Source organism: Bufo bufo, chromosome 8 (genome assembly GCF_905171765.1).
Source record: "Bufo bufo chromosome 8, aBufBuf1.1, whole genome shotgun sequence".
NCBI lineage: Eukaryota > Metazoa > Chordata > Amphibia > Anura > Bufonidae > Bufo > Bufo bufo.
Window position 1 is genome coordinate 4,941,461 of NC_053396.1, and position 19,503 is coordinate 4,960,963.

A 19,503-nucleotide genomic window follows, 5' to 3' on the forward strand; every position below is an offset into this window, starting at 1 on the left:
AATACTGCTCCTATGTACAAGAATATAACTACTATAATACTGCTCCTATGTACAACAATATAACTACTATAATACTGCTTCCTATGTACAAGAATATAACTACTATAATACTGCTCCTATGTACAAGAATATAACAACCATAATACTGTTCCTATGTACAACAATATAACAACTATAATACTGCCTCCTATGTACAAGAATATAACTACTATAATACTGCTCCTACGTACAAGAATATAACAACTATAATACTGTTTCTACGTACAAGAATATAACTACTATAATACTGCTCCTACGTGCAAGAATATAACTACTATAATACTGCTCCTATATACAAGAATATAACTACTATAATACTGCGTCCTATGTACTAGAATATAACTACTATAATACTGCCTCTATGTACAAGAATATAACTACTATAATACTGCCCCCTATGTACAAGAATATAACTACTATAATACTGCCTCCTATGTAAACGAATATAACTACTATAATAATGCCTCCTATGTACAAGAATATAACTACTATAATACTGCTCCTATGTACAAGAATATAACTACTATAATACTGCCTCCTATGTACAAGAATATAACTTCTATAATACTGCTCCTATGTACAACAATATAACTACTATAATACTGCCTCCTATGTACAAGTATATAACTACTATAATACTGCTCTTATGTACAAGAATATAACTACTATAATACTGCCTCCTATGTACAGTAATATAACTACTATAATACTGCCTCCTATGTACAAGAATATAACTACTATAATACTGCTCCTATGCACAAGATTATATCTACTATAATACTGCTCCTATTTACAAGGATATAACTACTATAATACTGCTCCTATGTACAAGAATAGAACTACTATAATACTGCTCCTATGTACAAGAATATAACTACTATAATACTGCTCCTATGTACAAGAATATAACTACTATAATACTGCCTCCTATGTACAAGAATATAACTACTATAATACTGCTCCTATGTACAAGAATATAACAACCATAATACTGTTCCTATGTACAACAATATAACTACTATAATACTGCTCCTATGTACAAGAATATAACTACTATAATACTGCTCCTATGTACAAGAATATAACTACTATAATACTGCTCCTATGTACAACAATATAACTACTATAATACTGCCTCCTATGTACAAGTATATAACTACTATAATACTGCTCTTATGTACAAGAATATAACTACTATAATACTGCCTCCTATGTACAGTAATATAACTACTATAATACTGCCTCCTATGTACAAGAATATAACTACTATAATACTGCTCCTATGTACAAGAATATAACTACTATAATACTGCTCCTATGTACAGGAATATAACTACTATAATACTGCTCCTATGTACAAGAATATAACTACTATAATACTGCCTCCTATGTACAAGAATATAACTTCTATAATACTGCTCCTACGTGCAAGAATATAACTACTATAATTCTGACCCTACGTACAAGAATTTAACTGCTATAATTCTGACCCTACGTACAAGAATATAACTGCTATAATACTGCCTCCTATGTACAAGAATATAACTGCTATAATACTGCCTCTATGTACAAGAATATAACTACTATAATACTGCTCCTACGTACAAGAATATAACAACTATAATACTGTTTCTACGTACAAGAATATAACTACTATAATACTGCTCCTACGTGCAAGAATATAACTACTATAATACTGCCTCCTATGTACTAGAATATAACTACTATAATACTGCCTCTATGTACAAGAATATAACTACTATAATACTGCCCCCTATGTACAAGAATATAACTACTATAATACTGCCTCCTATGTACAAGAATATAACTACTATAATACTGCTCCTATGTACAACAATATAACTACTATAATACTGCCTCCTATGTACAAGAATATAACTACTATAATACTGCTCTTATGTACAAGAATATAACTACTATAATACTGCCTCCTATGTACAGTAATATAACTACTATAATACTGCCTCCTATGTACAAGAATATAACTACTATAATACTGCTCCTATGTACAAGAATATAACTACTATAATACTGCTCCTATGTACAGGAATATAACTACTATAATACTGCTCCTATGTACAAGAATATAACTACTATGATACTGCCTCCTATGTACAAGAATATAACTACTATAATACTGCTCCTATGTACAACAATATAACTACTATAATACTGCCTCCTATGTACAAGAATATAACTACTATAATACTGCTCCTATGTACAACAATATAACTACTATAATACTGCTCCTATGTACAGGAATATAACTACTATAATACTGCCTCCTATGTACAAGAATATAACTACTATAATACTGCTCCTATGTACAAGAATATAACTACTATAATACTGCCTCCTATGTACAAGAATATAACTACTATAATACTGCTCCTATGTACAACAATATAACTACTATAATACTGCCTCCTATGTACAAGAATATAACTACTATAATACTGCTCTTATGTACAAGAATATAACTACTATAATACTGCCTCCTATGTACAGTAATATAACTACTATAATACTGCCTCCTATGTACAAGAATATAACTACTATAATACTGCTCCTATGTACAAGAATATAACTACTATAATACTGCTCCTATGTACAGGAATATAACTACTATAATACTGCTCCTATGTACAAGAATATAACTACTATAATACTGCCTCCTATGTACAAGAATATAACTACTATAATACTGCTCCTATGCACAAGATTATATCTACTATAATACTGCTCCTATTTACAAGGACAGTGATACAGATGGAAGTGCTGTGGCGGGGCAGGGGAGGGAGAGGCACTAAGCCTGCAGCCTATCAGAGGCCGGCGCAGGCGGCGGGATGATGTTGTTATCGCGCCGCCTGAGCCGTACAGCGCGGGACACAGGCCGGAAGAGGCCTGCATCACATCGCTGCCAGCCTGATGGAGGTAAGTATGTGTTTATTTTTTTTTATATGGTACTACTACTGGCACATAATTGGGGGGCATCTATGGGGGCACATCTTACTGGCACATTGAGGGGCACTGTGGGGGCATCTATGGGGGCAATTACTGGAACATTATTACATAGTAACATAGTACATAAGGCCGAAAAAAGCCCTCAGTCCATCCAGTTCGGCCTGTCATCCTGCAAGTTGATCCAGAGGAAGGCAAAAGAACCCTGTGAGGTAGAAGCCAATTTTCCCCACTTTAGGGGAATAAATTATTCTTTCCCGACTCCAATCAGGCATCAGAATAACTCCCTGGATCCACGACCCCTCTCTAGTAGCTATAGCCTGTAATATTATTACACTCCAGAAATACATCCAGGCCCCTCCTGAATTCCTTTATATTACTCCCCATCACCACCTCCTCAGGCAGAGAGATCCATAGTCTCACTGCTCTTACAGTACAGAGTCCATAGTCTCACTGCTCTTACAGTATAGAGTCCATAGTCTCACTGCTCTTACAGTATAGAGTCCATAGTCTCACTGCTCTTACAGTATAGAGTCCATAGTCTCACTGCTCTTACAGTAAAGAGTCCATAGTCTCACTGCTCTTACAGTATAGAGTCCATAGTCTCACTGCTCTTACAGTAAAGAGTCCATAGTCTCACTGCTCTTACCGTAAAGAGTCCATAGTCTCACTGCTCTTACAGTAAAGAGTCCATAGTCTCACTGCTCTTACCGTAAAGAGTCCATAGTCTCACTGCTCTTACAGTAAAGAGTCCATAGTCTCACTGCTCTTACAGTAAAGAGTATATAGTCTCACTGCTCTTACCGTAAAGAGTCCATAGTCTCACTGTTCTTACAGTAAAGAGTCCATAGTCTCACTGCTCTTACAGTAAAGAGTCCATAGTCTCACTGCTCTTACAGTATAGAGTCCATAGTCTCACTGCTCTTACAGTAAAGAGTCCATAGTCTCACTGCTCTTACAGTAAAGAGTCCATAGTCTCACTGCTCTTACAGTAAAGAGTCCATAGTCTCACTGCTCTTACAGTATATAGTCCATAGTCTCACTGCTCTTACAGTAAAGAGTCCATAGTCTCACTGCTCTTACAGTAGAGTCCATAGTATCACTGCTCTTACAGTAAAGAGTCCATAGTCTCACTGCTCTTACAGTATAGAGTCCATAGTCTCACTGTTCTTACAGTAAAGAGTCCATAGTCTCACTGCTCTTACAGTAAAGAGTCCATAGTCTCACTGCTCTTACAGTATAGAGTCCATAGTCTCACTGCTCTTACAGTAAAGAGTCCACAGTCTCACTGCTCTTACCGTAAAGAGTCCATAGTCTCACTGCTCTTACAGTAAAGAGTCCACAGTCTCACTGCTCTTACCGTAAAGAGTCCATAGTCTCACTGCTCTTACAGTAAAGAGTCCATAGTCTCACTGCTCTTACAGTAAGGAGTCCATAGTCTTACTGCTCTTACAGTAAAGAGTCCATTATCTCACTGCTCTTACAGTAAAGAGTCCATAGTCTCACTGCTCTTACAGTAAAGAGTCCATAGTCTCACTGCTCTTACAGTAAAGAGTCCATAGTCTCACTGCTCTTACAGTAAAGAGTCCATAGTCTCCCTGCTCTTACAGTAAAGAGTCCATAGTCTCACTGCTCTTACAGTAAAGAGTCCATAGTCTCACTGCTCTTACAGTAAAGAGTCCATAGTCTCACTGCTCTTACAGTAAAGAGTCCACAGTCTCACTGCTCTTACCGTAAAGAGTCCATAGTCTCACTGCTCTTACAGTAAAGAGTCCATAGTCTCCCTGCTCTTACAGTAAAGAGTCCATAGTCTCACTGCTCTTACAGTAAAGAGTCCATAGTCTCACTGCTCTTACCGTAAAGAGTCCATAGTCTCACTGCTCTTACAGTATAGAGTCCATAGTCTCACTGCTCTTACCGTAAAGAGTCCATAGTCTCACTGCTCTTACAGTAGAGTCCATAGTATCACTGCTCTTACAGTATAGAGTCCATAGTCTCACTGCTCTTACAGTAAAGAGTCCATAGTCTCACTGCTTTTATAGTAAATAGCCCATAGTCTCACTGCTCTTACAGTAAAGAGTCCATAGTCTCACTGCTCTTACAGTAAAGAGTCCATAGTCTCACTGCTCTTACAGTAAAGAGTCCATAGTCTCACCGCTCTTACAGTAAAGAGTCCATAGTCTCACTGCTTTTATAGTAAATAGCCCATAGTCTCCCTGCTCTTACAGTAAAGAGTCCATAGTCTCACCGCTCTTACAGTAAAGAGTCCATAGTCTCACTGCTTTTATAGTAAATAGCCCATAGTCTCACTGCTCTTACAGTAAAGAGTCCATAATCTCACTGCTCTTACAGTAAAGAGTCCATAGTCTCACTGCTCTTACAGTAAAGAGTCCATAGTCTCACTGCTCTTACCGTAAAGAGTCCATAGTCTCACTGCTCTTACAGTATAGAGTCCATAGTCTCACTGCTCTTACCGTAAAGAGTCCATAGTCTCACTGCTCTTACAGTAGAGTCCATAGTATCACTGCTCTTACAGTATAGAGTCCATAGTCTCACTGCTCTTACAGTAAAGAGTCCATAGTCTCACTGCTTTTATAGTAAATAGCCCATAGTCTCACTGCTCTTACAGTAAAGAGTCCATAGTCTCACTGCTCTTACAGTAAAGAGTCCATAGTCTCACTGCTCTTACAGTAAAGAGTCCATAGTCTCACCGCTCTTACAGTAAAGAGTCCATAGTCTCACTGCTTTTATAGTAAATAGCCCATAGTCTCCCTGCTCTTACAGTAAAGAGTCCATAGTCTCACCGCTCTTACAGTAAAGAGTCCATAGTCTCACTGCTTTTATAGTAAAGAGTCCATAGTCTCACTGCTCTTACAGTAAAGAGTCCATAGTCTCACTGCTCTTACAGTAAAGAGTCCATAGTCTCACTGCTCTTACAGTAAAGAGTCCATAGTCTCACTGCTCTTACAGTAAAGAGTCCATAGTCTCACTGCTCTTACAGTATAGAGTCCATAGTCTCACTGCTCTTACAGTAAAGAGTCCATAGTCTCACTGCTCTTACCGTAAAGAGTTCATAGTCTCACTGCTCTTACAGTATAGAGTCCATAGTCTCACTGCTCTTATAGTAAAGAGCCCATAGTCTCACTGCTCTTACAGTAAGGAGTCCATAGTCTCACTGCTCTTACAGTAAAGAGTCCATAGTCTCACTGCTCTTACCGTAAAGAGTTCATAGTCTCACTGCTCTTACAGTATAGAGTCCATAGTCTCACTGCTCTTACAGTATAGAGTCCATAGTCTCACTGCTCTTATAGTAAAGAGCCCATAGTCTCACTGCTCTTACAGTAAAGAGTCCATAGTCTCACTGCTCTTACAGTAAAGAGTCCATAGTCTCACTGCTCTTACAGTAAAGAGTCCATAGTCTCACTGCTCTTACAGTATAGAGTCCATAGTCTCACTGCTCTTATAGTAAAGAGCCCATAGTCTCACTGCTCTTACAGTAAAGAGTCCATAGTCTCACTGCTCTTACAGTAAAGAGTCCATAGTCTCACTGCTCTTACAGTAAAGAGTCCATAGTCTCACTGCTCTTACAGTATAGAGTCCATAGTCTCACTGCTCTTACAGTAAAGAGTCCATAGTCTCACTGCTCTTACAGTGAAGAATCCATAGTCTCACTGCTCTTACAGTGAAGAATCCATAGTCTCACTGCTCTTACCGTAAAGAGTCCATAGTCTCACTGCTCTTACAGTAGAGTCCATAGTATCACTGCTCTTACAGTATAGAGTCCATAGTCTCACTGCTCTTACAGTATAGAGTCCATAGTCTCACTGCTCTTACAGTAAAGAGTCCATAGTCTCACTGCTCTTACAGTAAAGAGTCCATAGTCTGACTGCTCTTACAGTATAGAGTCCATAGTCTCACTGCTCTTACAGTAAAGAGTCCATAGTCTGACCGCTCTTACCGTAAAGAGTTCATAGTCTCACTGCTCTTACAGTATAGAGTCCATAGTCTCACTGCTCTTACAGTAAAGAGTCCATAGTCTCACTGCTCTTACCGTAAAGAGTTCATAGTCTCACTGCTCTTACAGTATAGAGTCCATAGTCTCACTGCTCTTATAGTAAAGAGCCCATAGTCTCACTGCTCTTACAGTAAAGAGTCCATAGTCTCACTGCTCTTACAGTAAAGAGTCCATAGTCTCACTGCTCTTACAGTAAAGAGTCCATAGTCTCACTTCTTTTATAGTAAATAGCCCATAGTCTCACTGCTCTTACAGTATAGAGTCCATAGTCTCACTGCTCTTACAGTAAAGAGTCCATAGTCTCACTGCTCTTACAGTAAAGAGTCCATAGTCTCACTGCTCTTACAGTAAAGAGTCCATAGTCTCACTGCTCTTACAGTAAAGAGTCCATAGTCTCACTGCTCTTACAGTAAAGAGTCCATAGTCTCACTGCTCTTACAGTATAGAGTCCATAGTCTCACTTCTCTTACAGTATAGAGTCCATAGTCTCACTGCTCTTACAGTATAGAGTCCATAGTCTCACTGCTCTTACAGTATAGAGTCCATAGTCTCACTGCTCTTACAGTATAGAGTCCATAGTCTCACTGCTCTTACAGTATAGAGTCCATAGTCTCACTGCTCTTACAGTATAGAGTCCATAGTCTCACTGCTCTTACAGTAAAGAGTCCATAGTCTCACTGCTCTTACAGTAAAGAGTCCATAGTCTCACTGCTCTTACAGTATTGAGTCCATAGTCTCACTGCTCTTACAGTAAAGAGTCCATAGTCTCACTGCTCTTACAGTATATAGTCCATAGTCTCACTGCTCTTACAGTAAAGAGTCCATAGTCTCACCGCTCTTACAGTAAAGAGTCCATAGTCTCACTGCTCTTACAGTAAAGAGTCCATAGTCTCACTGCTCTTACAGTATAGAGTCCATAGTCTCACTGCACTTACAGTAAAGAGTCCATAGTCTCACTGCTCTTACAGTATAGAGTCCATAGTCTCACTGCTCTTACTGTAAAGAGTCCATAGTCTCAGTGCTCTTACAGTATAGAGTCCATAGTCTCACTGCTCTTACAGTAAAGAGTCCATAGTATCACTGCTCTTACCGTAAAGAATCCTCTTCTATGTTTATGTAGAAACCTTCTTTCCTCCAGACGCAGAGGATGTCCCCTCGTCACAGTCCTGGGGATAAATAGATGATGGGAGTGATCTCTGTACTGACCTCTGATATATTTATACATAGTAATCAGATCTCCCCTCAGTCGTCTTTTTTCTAACGTGAATAACCCTAATGTTGATAATCTTGCAGGGTCCTGTAGTTGCCCCATTCCAGTTATTACTTTAGTTACCCTCCTCTGGACCCTCTCCAGCTCTGCTATGTCTGCCTTGTTCACAGGAGCCCAGAACTGTACACAGTCCTCCATGTGTGGTCTGACTAGTGATGTGTAAAGTGGTAGGACTATGTTCTCATCACCGCCATCTATGCCCCTTCTGATGCAACCCATTATCTTATTGGCCTTGGCAGCAGCTGCCTGAGTTTCTACAGCTTAGTTTGCTGTTTATTAAAATTCATAGATCCTTTTCCATGTCAGTGTTACTGAGTATTTTACCATTTAGTATGTACGGGTGACTTGCATTATTCCTTCCCATGTGCATAACTTTACATTTGTCAGTGTTAAACCTCATCTGCCACTTATCTGCCCAAGCCTCCAATCTATCCAGATCCATCTGTAGCTGTATACTGTCCTCTGTAGTATATATATACAGTATACTGTCCTCTGTAGTATATATATATATATATATACAGTATACTGTCCTCTGTAGTATATATATATACAGTATACTGTCCTCTGTAGTATATATACAGTATACTGTTCGCTGTAGTATATATACAGTATACTGTCCTCTGTAGTATATATACAGTATATTGTCCTCTGTAGTATATTTACAGTATACTGTCCTCTGTAGTGTATATATACAGTATACTGTCCTCTGTAGTATATATATACAGTATACTGTCCTCTGTAGTATATATACAGTATACTGTCCTCTGTAGTATATATATACAGTGTACTGTCCTCTGTAGTGTATATATACAGTGTACTGTCCTCTGTAGTGTATATATACAGTATACTGTCCTCTGTAGTATATATACAGTATACTGTCCTCTGTAGTATATATACAGTATACTGTCCTCTGTAGTATATATATACAGTATACTGTCCTCTGTAGTGTATATATACAGTATACTGTCCTCTGTAGTATATATACAGTATACTGTCCTCTGTAGTATATATACAGTATACTGTCCTCTGTAGTGTATATATACAGTATACTGTCCTCTGTAGTATATATACAGTATACTGTCCTCTTCAGTGTAAATTACTTTACACAGTTTAGTGTCATCTGCGAAAATTGATATTTTACTGTGCAAGCCTTCTACAAGATCATTAATAAATATATTGAAGAGAATAGGCCCCAGTACTGACCCCTGAGGTACTCCGCTAGTGACAGTGACCCCTCCAGTACTGACCCCTGAGGTACCCCACTAGTGACAGTGACCCAATCTGAGTATGTACCGTTAATAACCCCCCTCAGTTTTCTATCACTCAGCCAGTTACTTACCCACATACAGACGTTTTCTCCCAGTCCGAGCATTCTCATTTTATATACTAACCTTTTATGCGGTACAGTGTCAAATGCTTTGGAGAAGTCCAGATATACGACATCCATTGATTCCCCGCTGTCAATTCTAGAACTTATCTTCTCGTAGAAACGGATTAAATTAGTTTGGCATGACCGATCCCTCATGAAGCCATGCTGATATGGGGTTATTTGCTTATTTCCGTTGAGATGCTCTAATATAGCATCTCTCAGAAAACCTTCAAACAGTTTACCCACAACAGATGTTACACTTACCGGCCTATAGTTTCTGGGGTCTGCTTTTGGACCCTTTTTGAATATTGGCACCACATTTGTCATGCGCCAATCCTGTGGAACATTCCCTGTCAGTATAGAGTCCGCAAATATCAGAAATAAGGGTCTGGCTATGACATTACTTAATTCCCTTAGGATACGGGGGTGTATGCCATCTGGTCCTGGCGATTTGTCTATTTTAATAATTTTAAGTCGCTGTTGTACTTCTTCCTGGGTCAGACAGGACGATTTTAATAGGGAATTTACTTTTACATTCTGCATTTCATCTGACAGTTTATTTCCCTCAGTGAATACATTGGAGAAAAAAATATTTAACAGCTTTGCTTTCTCCTCGTTGCTCTCTGCGACTCCCCCCTCATCACTCTGTAGAGGGCCGACAGCTTCAGATTTATACTTTTTACCATTTAGATAATTGAAGAACATTTTAGGGTTAGTTTTACTCTCTTTGGCAATTATTCTCTCGGTCTCTAGTTTGGCCGCTTTTATTTGTTTTTTACATGTTCTGTTTTTTTCCTTATAGTTTTTCAGTGCTTCCTCGGTCTCCTCCTGTTTTAGTGATTTATATGCTTTCTTTTTGTCATTTATTGCTTTCTTTACAGTTCTGTTTATCCACATTGGTTTCTTTTTGTTCCTTAACCCTTTATTCCCATACGGTCTGTACCTCTCACAATGAGATTTTAGGATGCTTTTAAAAATATCCAATTTTGTGGCTGTATTTTTATTTTTGAGGACTTTGTCTCAGTTAGTTAGGCCTATGGCCTCTCTTAGTTGGCTAAATTTAGCTTTTTTTAAGTTTGGTATTTTTGTTCCTCCCTGTAGAAACGCTCTTTTGAATGATAATTGGAAGGTTATTACTTTCTGGTCACTATTTCCCAGGTGTCCCCCGACCTGCACGTCTGTTTATTAGTGGCACTTTTTACTGGCACACTATTGGGTGACACTATGGGGGCACTTCTTACTGGCACATTATTGGGGGCACTATGGGGGCATCTACTGAGGCCACAAAGAAGGGGTATTTTATATGGGGGGCTCTGTATAGGGGTATTTTATACTGGGGCACATTATGTTGGGTACTATGGGGAAGGGGAGAGAGCAGTACTATGGGCTCAGCTATGGGGGGCACTAAGAAGGGGTATTTTATACTTGCAAATTATGGGAGATACTGAGGGCATCTACTGGGGCACTGTATATGGGGCATTTTATACTGGTACATTATGGGGGGCACTAGGAAGAAGGGAGGAGAGGAGCACTGAGGGTCTATGGGGAACATGATTACTAGTATGGGCACTATGGGAGCATTATTACTTCTGGGGCACAGTGGGGACATGTTGGGGGCACTGTAGGAGCACTATTACAGGGCTCCAGACAAAAAAAATATCAAGGAGCCATTGTCTCCTAACCTGAAAAATTTGGGAGCCAAACTTAAAATACATATAATTACGGTATAATAAAAAAAAACACACACGTCTTACCTAGGGTTGTCACGATACCAAAATTTTGACTCAATTTCGATACCATAAAAAAGTATTGCGATACTCGATACCACATGAAAAAAACACACCAAAAAAGCCGCCTGCATTCCAGATTTTATGGAACGTCTGGACCATAATAGACCTAATTTCTGTCGGGACAAGGTGACTAAAAAATGGCAAATTGCACGTTTTGTTTTTTCTGTTATGGCGTTCACCACATAGGAGATATTTTTAAATATTTTAATAGTTCGCACTTTTTCGGGCGTGGCGATATGTAATTTTTTTTATTGTTTATATATTTTATATGTAAAATTGGGCAAGGGGGTGATTTAAACTTAATATTTTGGTGTTTGTTTGTTTTTTTACACTTTTTATTTAATAACTATTTTCCCCCTTAGGGGTTAGAACCTGGATCTTTCATCCCTTGTCCTGTTCCCCCTGATAGAGCTCTATTGTGGTGAATAGGAGCTCACACTGTCCCTGTGCATAGTGCACACAGCAGCAGGGAGCTGACCATGGCAGCCAGGGCTTCAGTAGTGTCCAGGCTGCCATGGTAACCAATCGGAGCCTCAGGATTACACTGCTGGGGCTCCGATCGGAAGCTGCCGCCAATAATAATAATACTTGGGGGGAAGGGGGTTTCGGTGCACTGCGCCACCTATGAATATAGTTTATGCTTAAGTCAAACGCAGGCTCTGCTGCGGGTGCCGGACATATCCCATACCCGGCACCCAGCCTCTATGACTGCGCGCTGCGATCCACCGCTATTAACCGCTCAAATGCCGCACCTGATGGGTTAATAGCGGCGGATCGCAGCGCGCAGTCATAGACCCTGGGTGCCTGGTATAGGAGATGTCCGACACCTGCAGCGCAGCCTTGTCTTAAGCATAAACTATATTCATTGGTGGCGCAGTGGCCACAGCCCCTCCCCTCCTCCTCCTCCTTGCTATCAGCCCATTGGTGGTGCAGTGGCCACAGCCCCTCCCCTCCTCCTCCTTGCTATCAGCCCATTGGTGGCGCAGTGGCCACAGCCCCTCCCCTCCTCCTCCTTGCTATCAGCCCATTGGTGGCGCAGTGGCCACAGCCCCTCCCCTCCTCCTCCTTGCTATCAGCCCATTGGTGGCGCAGTGGCCACAGCCCCTTCCCTCCTCCTCCTTGCTATCAGCCCATTGGTGGTGCAGTGGCCACAGCCCCTCCCCTCCTCCTCCTTGCTATCAGCCCATTGGTGGTGCAGTGGCCACAGCCCCTCCCCTCCTCCTCCTTGCTATCAGCCCATTGGTGGTGCAGTGGCCACAGCCCCTCCCCTCCTCCACTTTGCTATCAGCCCATTGGTGGCGCAGTGGCCACAGCCCCTCCCATCCTCCTCCTTGCTATCAGCCCATTGGTGGGGCAGTGGCCACAGCCCCTCCCCTCCTCCTCCCTGCTATCAGCCCATTGGTGGCGCAGTGGCCACAGCCCCTCCCCTCCTCCTCCTTGCTATCAGCCCATTGGTGGTGCAGTGGCCACAGCCCCTCCCCTCCTCCTCCTTGCTATCAGCCCATTGGTGGTGCAGTGGCCACAGCCCCTCCCCTCCTCCTCCTTGCTATCAGCCCATTGGTGGTGCAGTGGACACAGCCCCTCCCCTCCTCCTCCTTGCTATCAGCCCATTGGTGGTGCAGTGGCCACAGCCCCTCCCCTCCTCCTCCCTGCTATCAGCCCATTGGTGGTGCAGTGGCCACAGCCCCTCCCCTCCTCCTCCCTGCTATCAGCCCATTGGTGGCGCAGTGGCCACAGCCCCTCCCCTCCTCCTCCCTGCTATCAGCCCATTGGTGGCGCAGTGGCCACAGCCCCTCCCCTCCTCCTCCCTGCTATCAGCCCATTGGTGGTGCAGTGGCCACAGCCCCTCCCCTCCTCCTCCCTGCTATCAGCCCATTGGTGGTGCAGTGGCCACAGCCCCTCCCCTCCTCCTCCCTGCTATCAGCCCATTGGTGGCGCAGTCGCCACAGCCCCTCCCCTCCTCCTCCCTGCTATTAGCCCAATGGTGGTGCAGTGGCCACAGCCCCTCCCATCCTCCTCCCTGCTATCAGCCCATTGGTGGCGCAGTCTCCACAGCCCCTCCCCTCCTCCTCCCTGCTATCAGCCCAATGGTGGCAGCGGCAGCAGCGGTGCAAGGGGAGGGACTGCCTCCTTCTCTCCTGTGCTGTGTTGAGAAGAACATGGCCGCGCTGACAGCAGCCTCGTGCCATGTCAGTTTAATGTGAAAGCGGCAGAGCCGCGGTGGGTCTAGGCGCAAATGGCGACAAGACTAAATAGTCTTGTCGCCATTTAGCAATTTTAAGTCGCATCTGGAGCCCTGTATTAGGCTGGGTCTACACAACGACATTTGTCGCGCGACAGATAGGGCACAACTACACAACGACATTTGTCGCGCGACATTTTGTTGCACCAATGTCGCACGACAATTTTTATAATGGCAGTCTATGGTGTCACACTGCAACATGCAACATGCTGCGACTGCGACGCGACAGTCGCAGAAAAATCCATCTCGAATGGATTTTCTGCGACTGTTGCATCGCAGCATGTTGCAGTGCGACACCATAGACTACCAATAAAAAAATTGTCGTGCGACATTGGTGCAACAAAATGTCGCGCGACAAATGTCGTTGTGTAGACGTAGCCTTACTGTGGGGGCACCCTGGCACAGTATCAGCTTACCACAATTATTTTTGGGGGACGTTATGTTTACACTATTAGTGTCAGGGGCACTGTTTGCTGGGCGCAGTTACTTTAGGGCACTGTCTGCATGGTACTAGTATTATCAGGGGGTTTATCTGCTTCTGCAGTATAGAATTGGGGGGCACAGCGGCACAGTATTGGGGGTGGCAGGATGATTTGTCCAGAAGATGGGAGGATGATGGAAAAGTAGTAAACTAAGATTTTGTTTGTCAAACTACAGAGACGAGAAATGGCTGAAAATTGTGTCTGGTCTGAAAGGAGAAGATGAGGAAAGAGAACATCTACATCAAGGAGACGTCACTAGATGTAAGAGGTATGGGGCGCTGTATTACCCTGTAGGTAAGAGGTATGGGCGCTGTATTACCCTGGATGTAAGAGGTATGAGGCGCTGTATTACCCTGGATGTAAGAGGTATGGGGCGCTGTATTACCCTGGATGTAAGAGGTATGGGGCGCTGTATTACCCTGGATGTAAGAGGTATGGGGCGCTGTATTACCCTGTATGTAAGAGGTATGGGGCGCTGTATTACCCTGTATATAAGAGGTATGAGGCGCTGTATTACCCTGGATGTAAGAGGTATGAAGCGCTGTATTACCCTGGATGTAAGAGGTATGGGGCGCTGTATTACCCTGGATGTAAGAGATATGGGGTGCTGTATTACCCTGGATGTAAGAGGTATGGGGCGCTGTATTACCCTGTATGTAAGAGGTATGAAGCGCTGTATTACCCTGGATGTAAGAGGTATGGGGCGCTGTATTACCCTGGATGTAAGAGGTATGAGGCGCTGTATTACCCTGGATGTAAGAGGTATGGGGCGCTGTATTACCCTGTATGTAAGAGGTATGGGCGCTGTATTACCCTGTATGTAAGAGGTATGAGGCGCTGTATTACCCTGGATGTAAGAGGTATGAGGCGCTGTATTACCCTGTATGTAAGAGGTATGGGCGCTGTATTACCCTGGATGTAAGAGGTATGGGGCGCTGTATTACCCTGGATGTAAGAGGTATGGGGCGCTGTATTACCCTGGATGTAAGAGGTTTGGGGTGCTGTATTACCCTGTATGTAAGAGGTATGTGGCGCTGTATTACCCTGGATGTAAGAGGTATGGGGCGCTGTATTACCCTGGATGTAAGAGGTATAAGGCGCTGTATTACCCTGTATGTAAGAGGTTTGGGGTGCTGTATTACCCTGGATGTAAGAGGTATGGGGCGCTGTATTACCCTGGATGTAAGAGGTATGAGGCGCTGTATTACCCTGGATGTAAGAGGTATGGGGCGCTGTATTACCCTGGATGTAAGAGGTATGAGGCGCTGTATTACCCTGTATGTAAGAGGTATGTGGCGCTGTATTACCCTGGATGTAAGACGTATGGGGCGCTGTATTACCCTGGATGTAAGAGGTATAAGGCGCTGTATTACCCTGGATGTAAGAGGTATGGGGCGCTGTATTACCCTGTATGTAATAGGTATGGGGCGCTGTATTACCCTGGATGTAAGAGGTTTGGGGTGCTGTATTACCCTGTATGTAAGAGGTATGTGGCGCTGTATTACCCTGGATGTAAGAGGTATGGGGCGCTGTATTACCCTGGATGTAAGAGGTATGGGGCGCTGTATTACCCTGTAGGTAAGAGGTATGGGCGCTGTATTACCCTGGATGTAAGAGGTATGAGGCGCTGTATTACCCTGGATGTAAGAGGTATGGGGCGGTGTATTACCCTGGATGTAAGAGGTATGGGGCGCTGTATTACCCTGGATGTAAGAGGTATGGGGCGCTGTATTACCCTGTATGTAAGAGGTATGGGGCGCTGTATTACCCTGTATATAAGAGGTATGAGGCGCTGTATTACCCTGGATGTAAGAGGTATGAAGCGCTGTATTACCCTGGATGTAAGAGGTATGGGGCGCTGTATTACCCTGGATGTAAGAGATATGGGGTGCTGTATTACCCTGGATGTAAGAGGTATGGGGCGCTGTATTACCCTGTATGTAAGAGGTATGAAGCGCTGTATTACCCTGGATGTAAGAGGTATGGGGCGCTGTATTACCCTGGATGTAAGAGGTATGAGGCGCTGTATTACCCTGGATGTAAGAGGTATGGGGCGCTGTATTACCCTGTATGTAAGAGGTATGGGCGCTGTATTACCCTGTATGTAAGAGGTATGAGGCGCTGTATTACCCTGGATGTAAGAGGTATGAGGCGCTGTATTACCCTGTATGTAAGAGGTATGGGCGCTGTATTACCCTGGATGTAAGAGGTATGGGGCGCTGTATTACCCTGGATGTAAGAGGTATGGGGCGCTGTATTACCCTGGATGTAAGAGGTTTGGGGTGCTGTATTACCCTGTATGTAAGAGGTATGTGGCGCTGTATTACCCTGGATGTAAGAGGTATGGGGCGCTGTATTACCCTGGATGTAAGAGGTATGTGCGCTGTATTACCCTGGATGTAAGAGGTATGGGGCGCTGTATTACCCTGGATGTAAGAGGTATGAGGCGCTGTATTACCCTGTATGTAAGAGGTATGTGGCGCTGTATTACCCTGGATGTAAGACGTATGGGGCGCTGTATTACCCTGGATGTAAGAGGTATAAGGCGCTGTATTACCCTGGATGTAAGAGGTATGGGGCGCTGTATTACCCTGGATGTAAGAGGTATGGGGCGCTGTATTACCCTGGATGTAAGAGGTTTGGGGTGCTGTATTACCCTGTATGTAAGAGGTATGTGGCGCTGTATTACCCTGGATGTAAGAGGTATGGGGCGCTGTATTACCCTGGATGTAAGAGGTATGGGGCGCTGTATTACCCTGGATGTCAGAGGTATGGGGCGCTGTATTACCCTGGATGTAAGAGGTATGGGGCGCTGTATTACCCTGGATGTAAGAGGTATGGGGTGCTGTATTACCCTGGATGTAAGAGGTATGGGCGGCTGTATTACCCTGGATGTAAGAGGTATGAGCGGCTGTATTACCCTGGATGTAAGAGGTATGGGGAGCTGTATTACCCTGGATGTAAGAGGTATGGGCGGCTGTATTACCCTGGATGTAAGAGGTATGGGGCGCTGTATTACCCTGGATGTAAGAGGTATGGGGCGCTGTATTACTCTGGATGTAAGAGGTATGGGCGCTGTATTACCCTGTATGTAAGAGGTATGAGGCGCTGTATTACCCTGGATGTAAGAGGTATGGGGCGCTGTATTACTCTGGATGTAAGAGGTATGGGCGCTGTATTACCCTGGATGTAAGAGGTATGGGGCGCTGTATTACCCTGGATGTCAGAGGTATGGGGCGCTGTATTACCCTGGATGTAAGAGGTATGGGGCGCTGTATTACTCTGGATGTAAGAGGTATGGGCGCTGTATTACCCTGGATGTAAGAGGTATGGGGCGCTGTATTACCCTGGATGTCAGAGGTATGGGGCGCTGTATTACCCTGGATGTAAGAGGTATGGGGCGCTGTATTACCCTGGATGTAAGAGGTATGGGGTGCTGTATTACCCTGGATGTAAGAGGTATGGGCGGCTGTATTACCCTGGATGTAAGAGGTATGAGCGGCTGTATTACCATGGATGTAAGAGGTATGGGGTGCTGTATTACCCTGGATGTAAGAGGTATGGGGCGCTGTATTACTCTGGATGTAAGAGGTATGGGGCGCTGTATTACCCTGGATGTAAGAGGTATGGGGCGCTGTATTACCCTGGATGTAAGAGGTGTGGGGCGCTGTATTACCCTGGATGTAAGAGGTATGGGGCGCTGTATTACCCTGGATGTCAGAGGTATGGGGTGCTGTATTACCCTGGATGTAAGAGGTATGGGCGGCTGTATTACCCTGGATGTAAGAGGTATGAGCGGCTGTATTACCCTGGATGTAAGAGGTATGAGCGGCTGTATTACCCTGGATGTAAGAGGTATGGGGTGCTGTATTACCCTGGATGTAAGAGGTATGGGGCGCTGTATTACTCTGGATGTAAGAGGTATGGGGCGCTGTATTACCCTGGATGTAAGAGGTATGGGGCGCTGTATTACCCTGGATGTAAGAGGTGTGGGGCGCTGTATTACCCTGGATGTAAGAGGTATGGGGCGCTGTATTACCCTGGATGTCAGAGGTATGGGGCGCTGTATTACCCTGGATGTAAGAGGTATGGGGTGCTGTATTACCCTGGATGTAAGAGGTATGGGCGGCTGTATTACCCTGGATGTAAGAGGTATGAGCGGCTGTATTACCCTGGATGTAAGAGGTATGGGTGCTGTATTACCCTGGATGTAAGAGGTATGGGGCGCTGTATTACTCTGGATGTAAGAGGTATGGGGCGCTGTATTACCCTGGATGTAAGAGGTATGGGGCGCTGTATTACCCTGGATGTAAGAGGTATGGGGCGCTGTATTACCCTGGATCTCAGAGGTATGGGGCGCTGTATTACCCTGGATGTAAGAGGTATGGGGCGCTGTATTACCCTGGATGTAAGAGGTATGGGGTGCTGTATTACCCTGGATGTAAGAGGTATGGGGCGCTGTATTACCCTGGATGTAAGAGGTATGGGCAGCTGTATTACCCTGGATGTAAGAGGTATGCGGCGCTGTATTACCCTGGATGTAAGAGGTATGGGGCGCTGTATTACCCTGGATGTAAGGGTATGCGGCGCTGTATTACCCTGGATGTAAGAGGTATGGGGCGCTGTATGTAGGGGTGGATGGAGGGGTTAGTAGTACAGTACTATCTGCACATGGTAAAAAAAAAAGTAATCTGTAAAATACTAAATATTTGTGTCAGAAGTTGTGCTTTTTTAATTTTTTGAATAATGATACAGACATTTTATTTGATACTTTTGTGCTGATTCTTTTTCCCCCTCTATATTAAGGGACACTATAGTCACCAGAACCACGACAGCTAAACGTCGTAGTTCTGGTGTCTGTAGCGCGTCTCTGCATGCTTCTTAAAGGGAATCTGGTTTGAGCATATTAAGGTGTTACTACTGCCATGTACAATAAGATACCTTATTTCTTGCTGCAGTCTTCATTTTTTGTTTCATGGTTTCATTAGCAATAAAATCCACTTTTTATGTTATGCCAATGAGTGTCCAAGGCGCCCAGAGGGGCGTTATCATCCTTCTCTGGAGCCAGGGAGCTCCCCCGTACAGTGCCCAGCCCGCCAGCATCAGTGACTGCCCGCACCTGGACTCCCTCCGCTAGGTGAAATCTCAGGCAGGCGCAGTACCGCGGACTGCCTGCGCGATGTAGAAGCTCCTGAGGGCAGCAGCTTTAGATTGTCCCTGGGCTCGGCGCATGTTCAGCGACACATTGGAAGCAGTTTTTATTGTACCTGGCAGGAGTAACAGCGTAATGTGCTCAGACCAGGTGACAGATCCC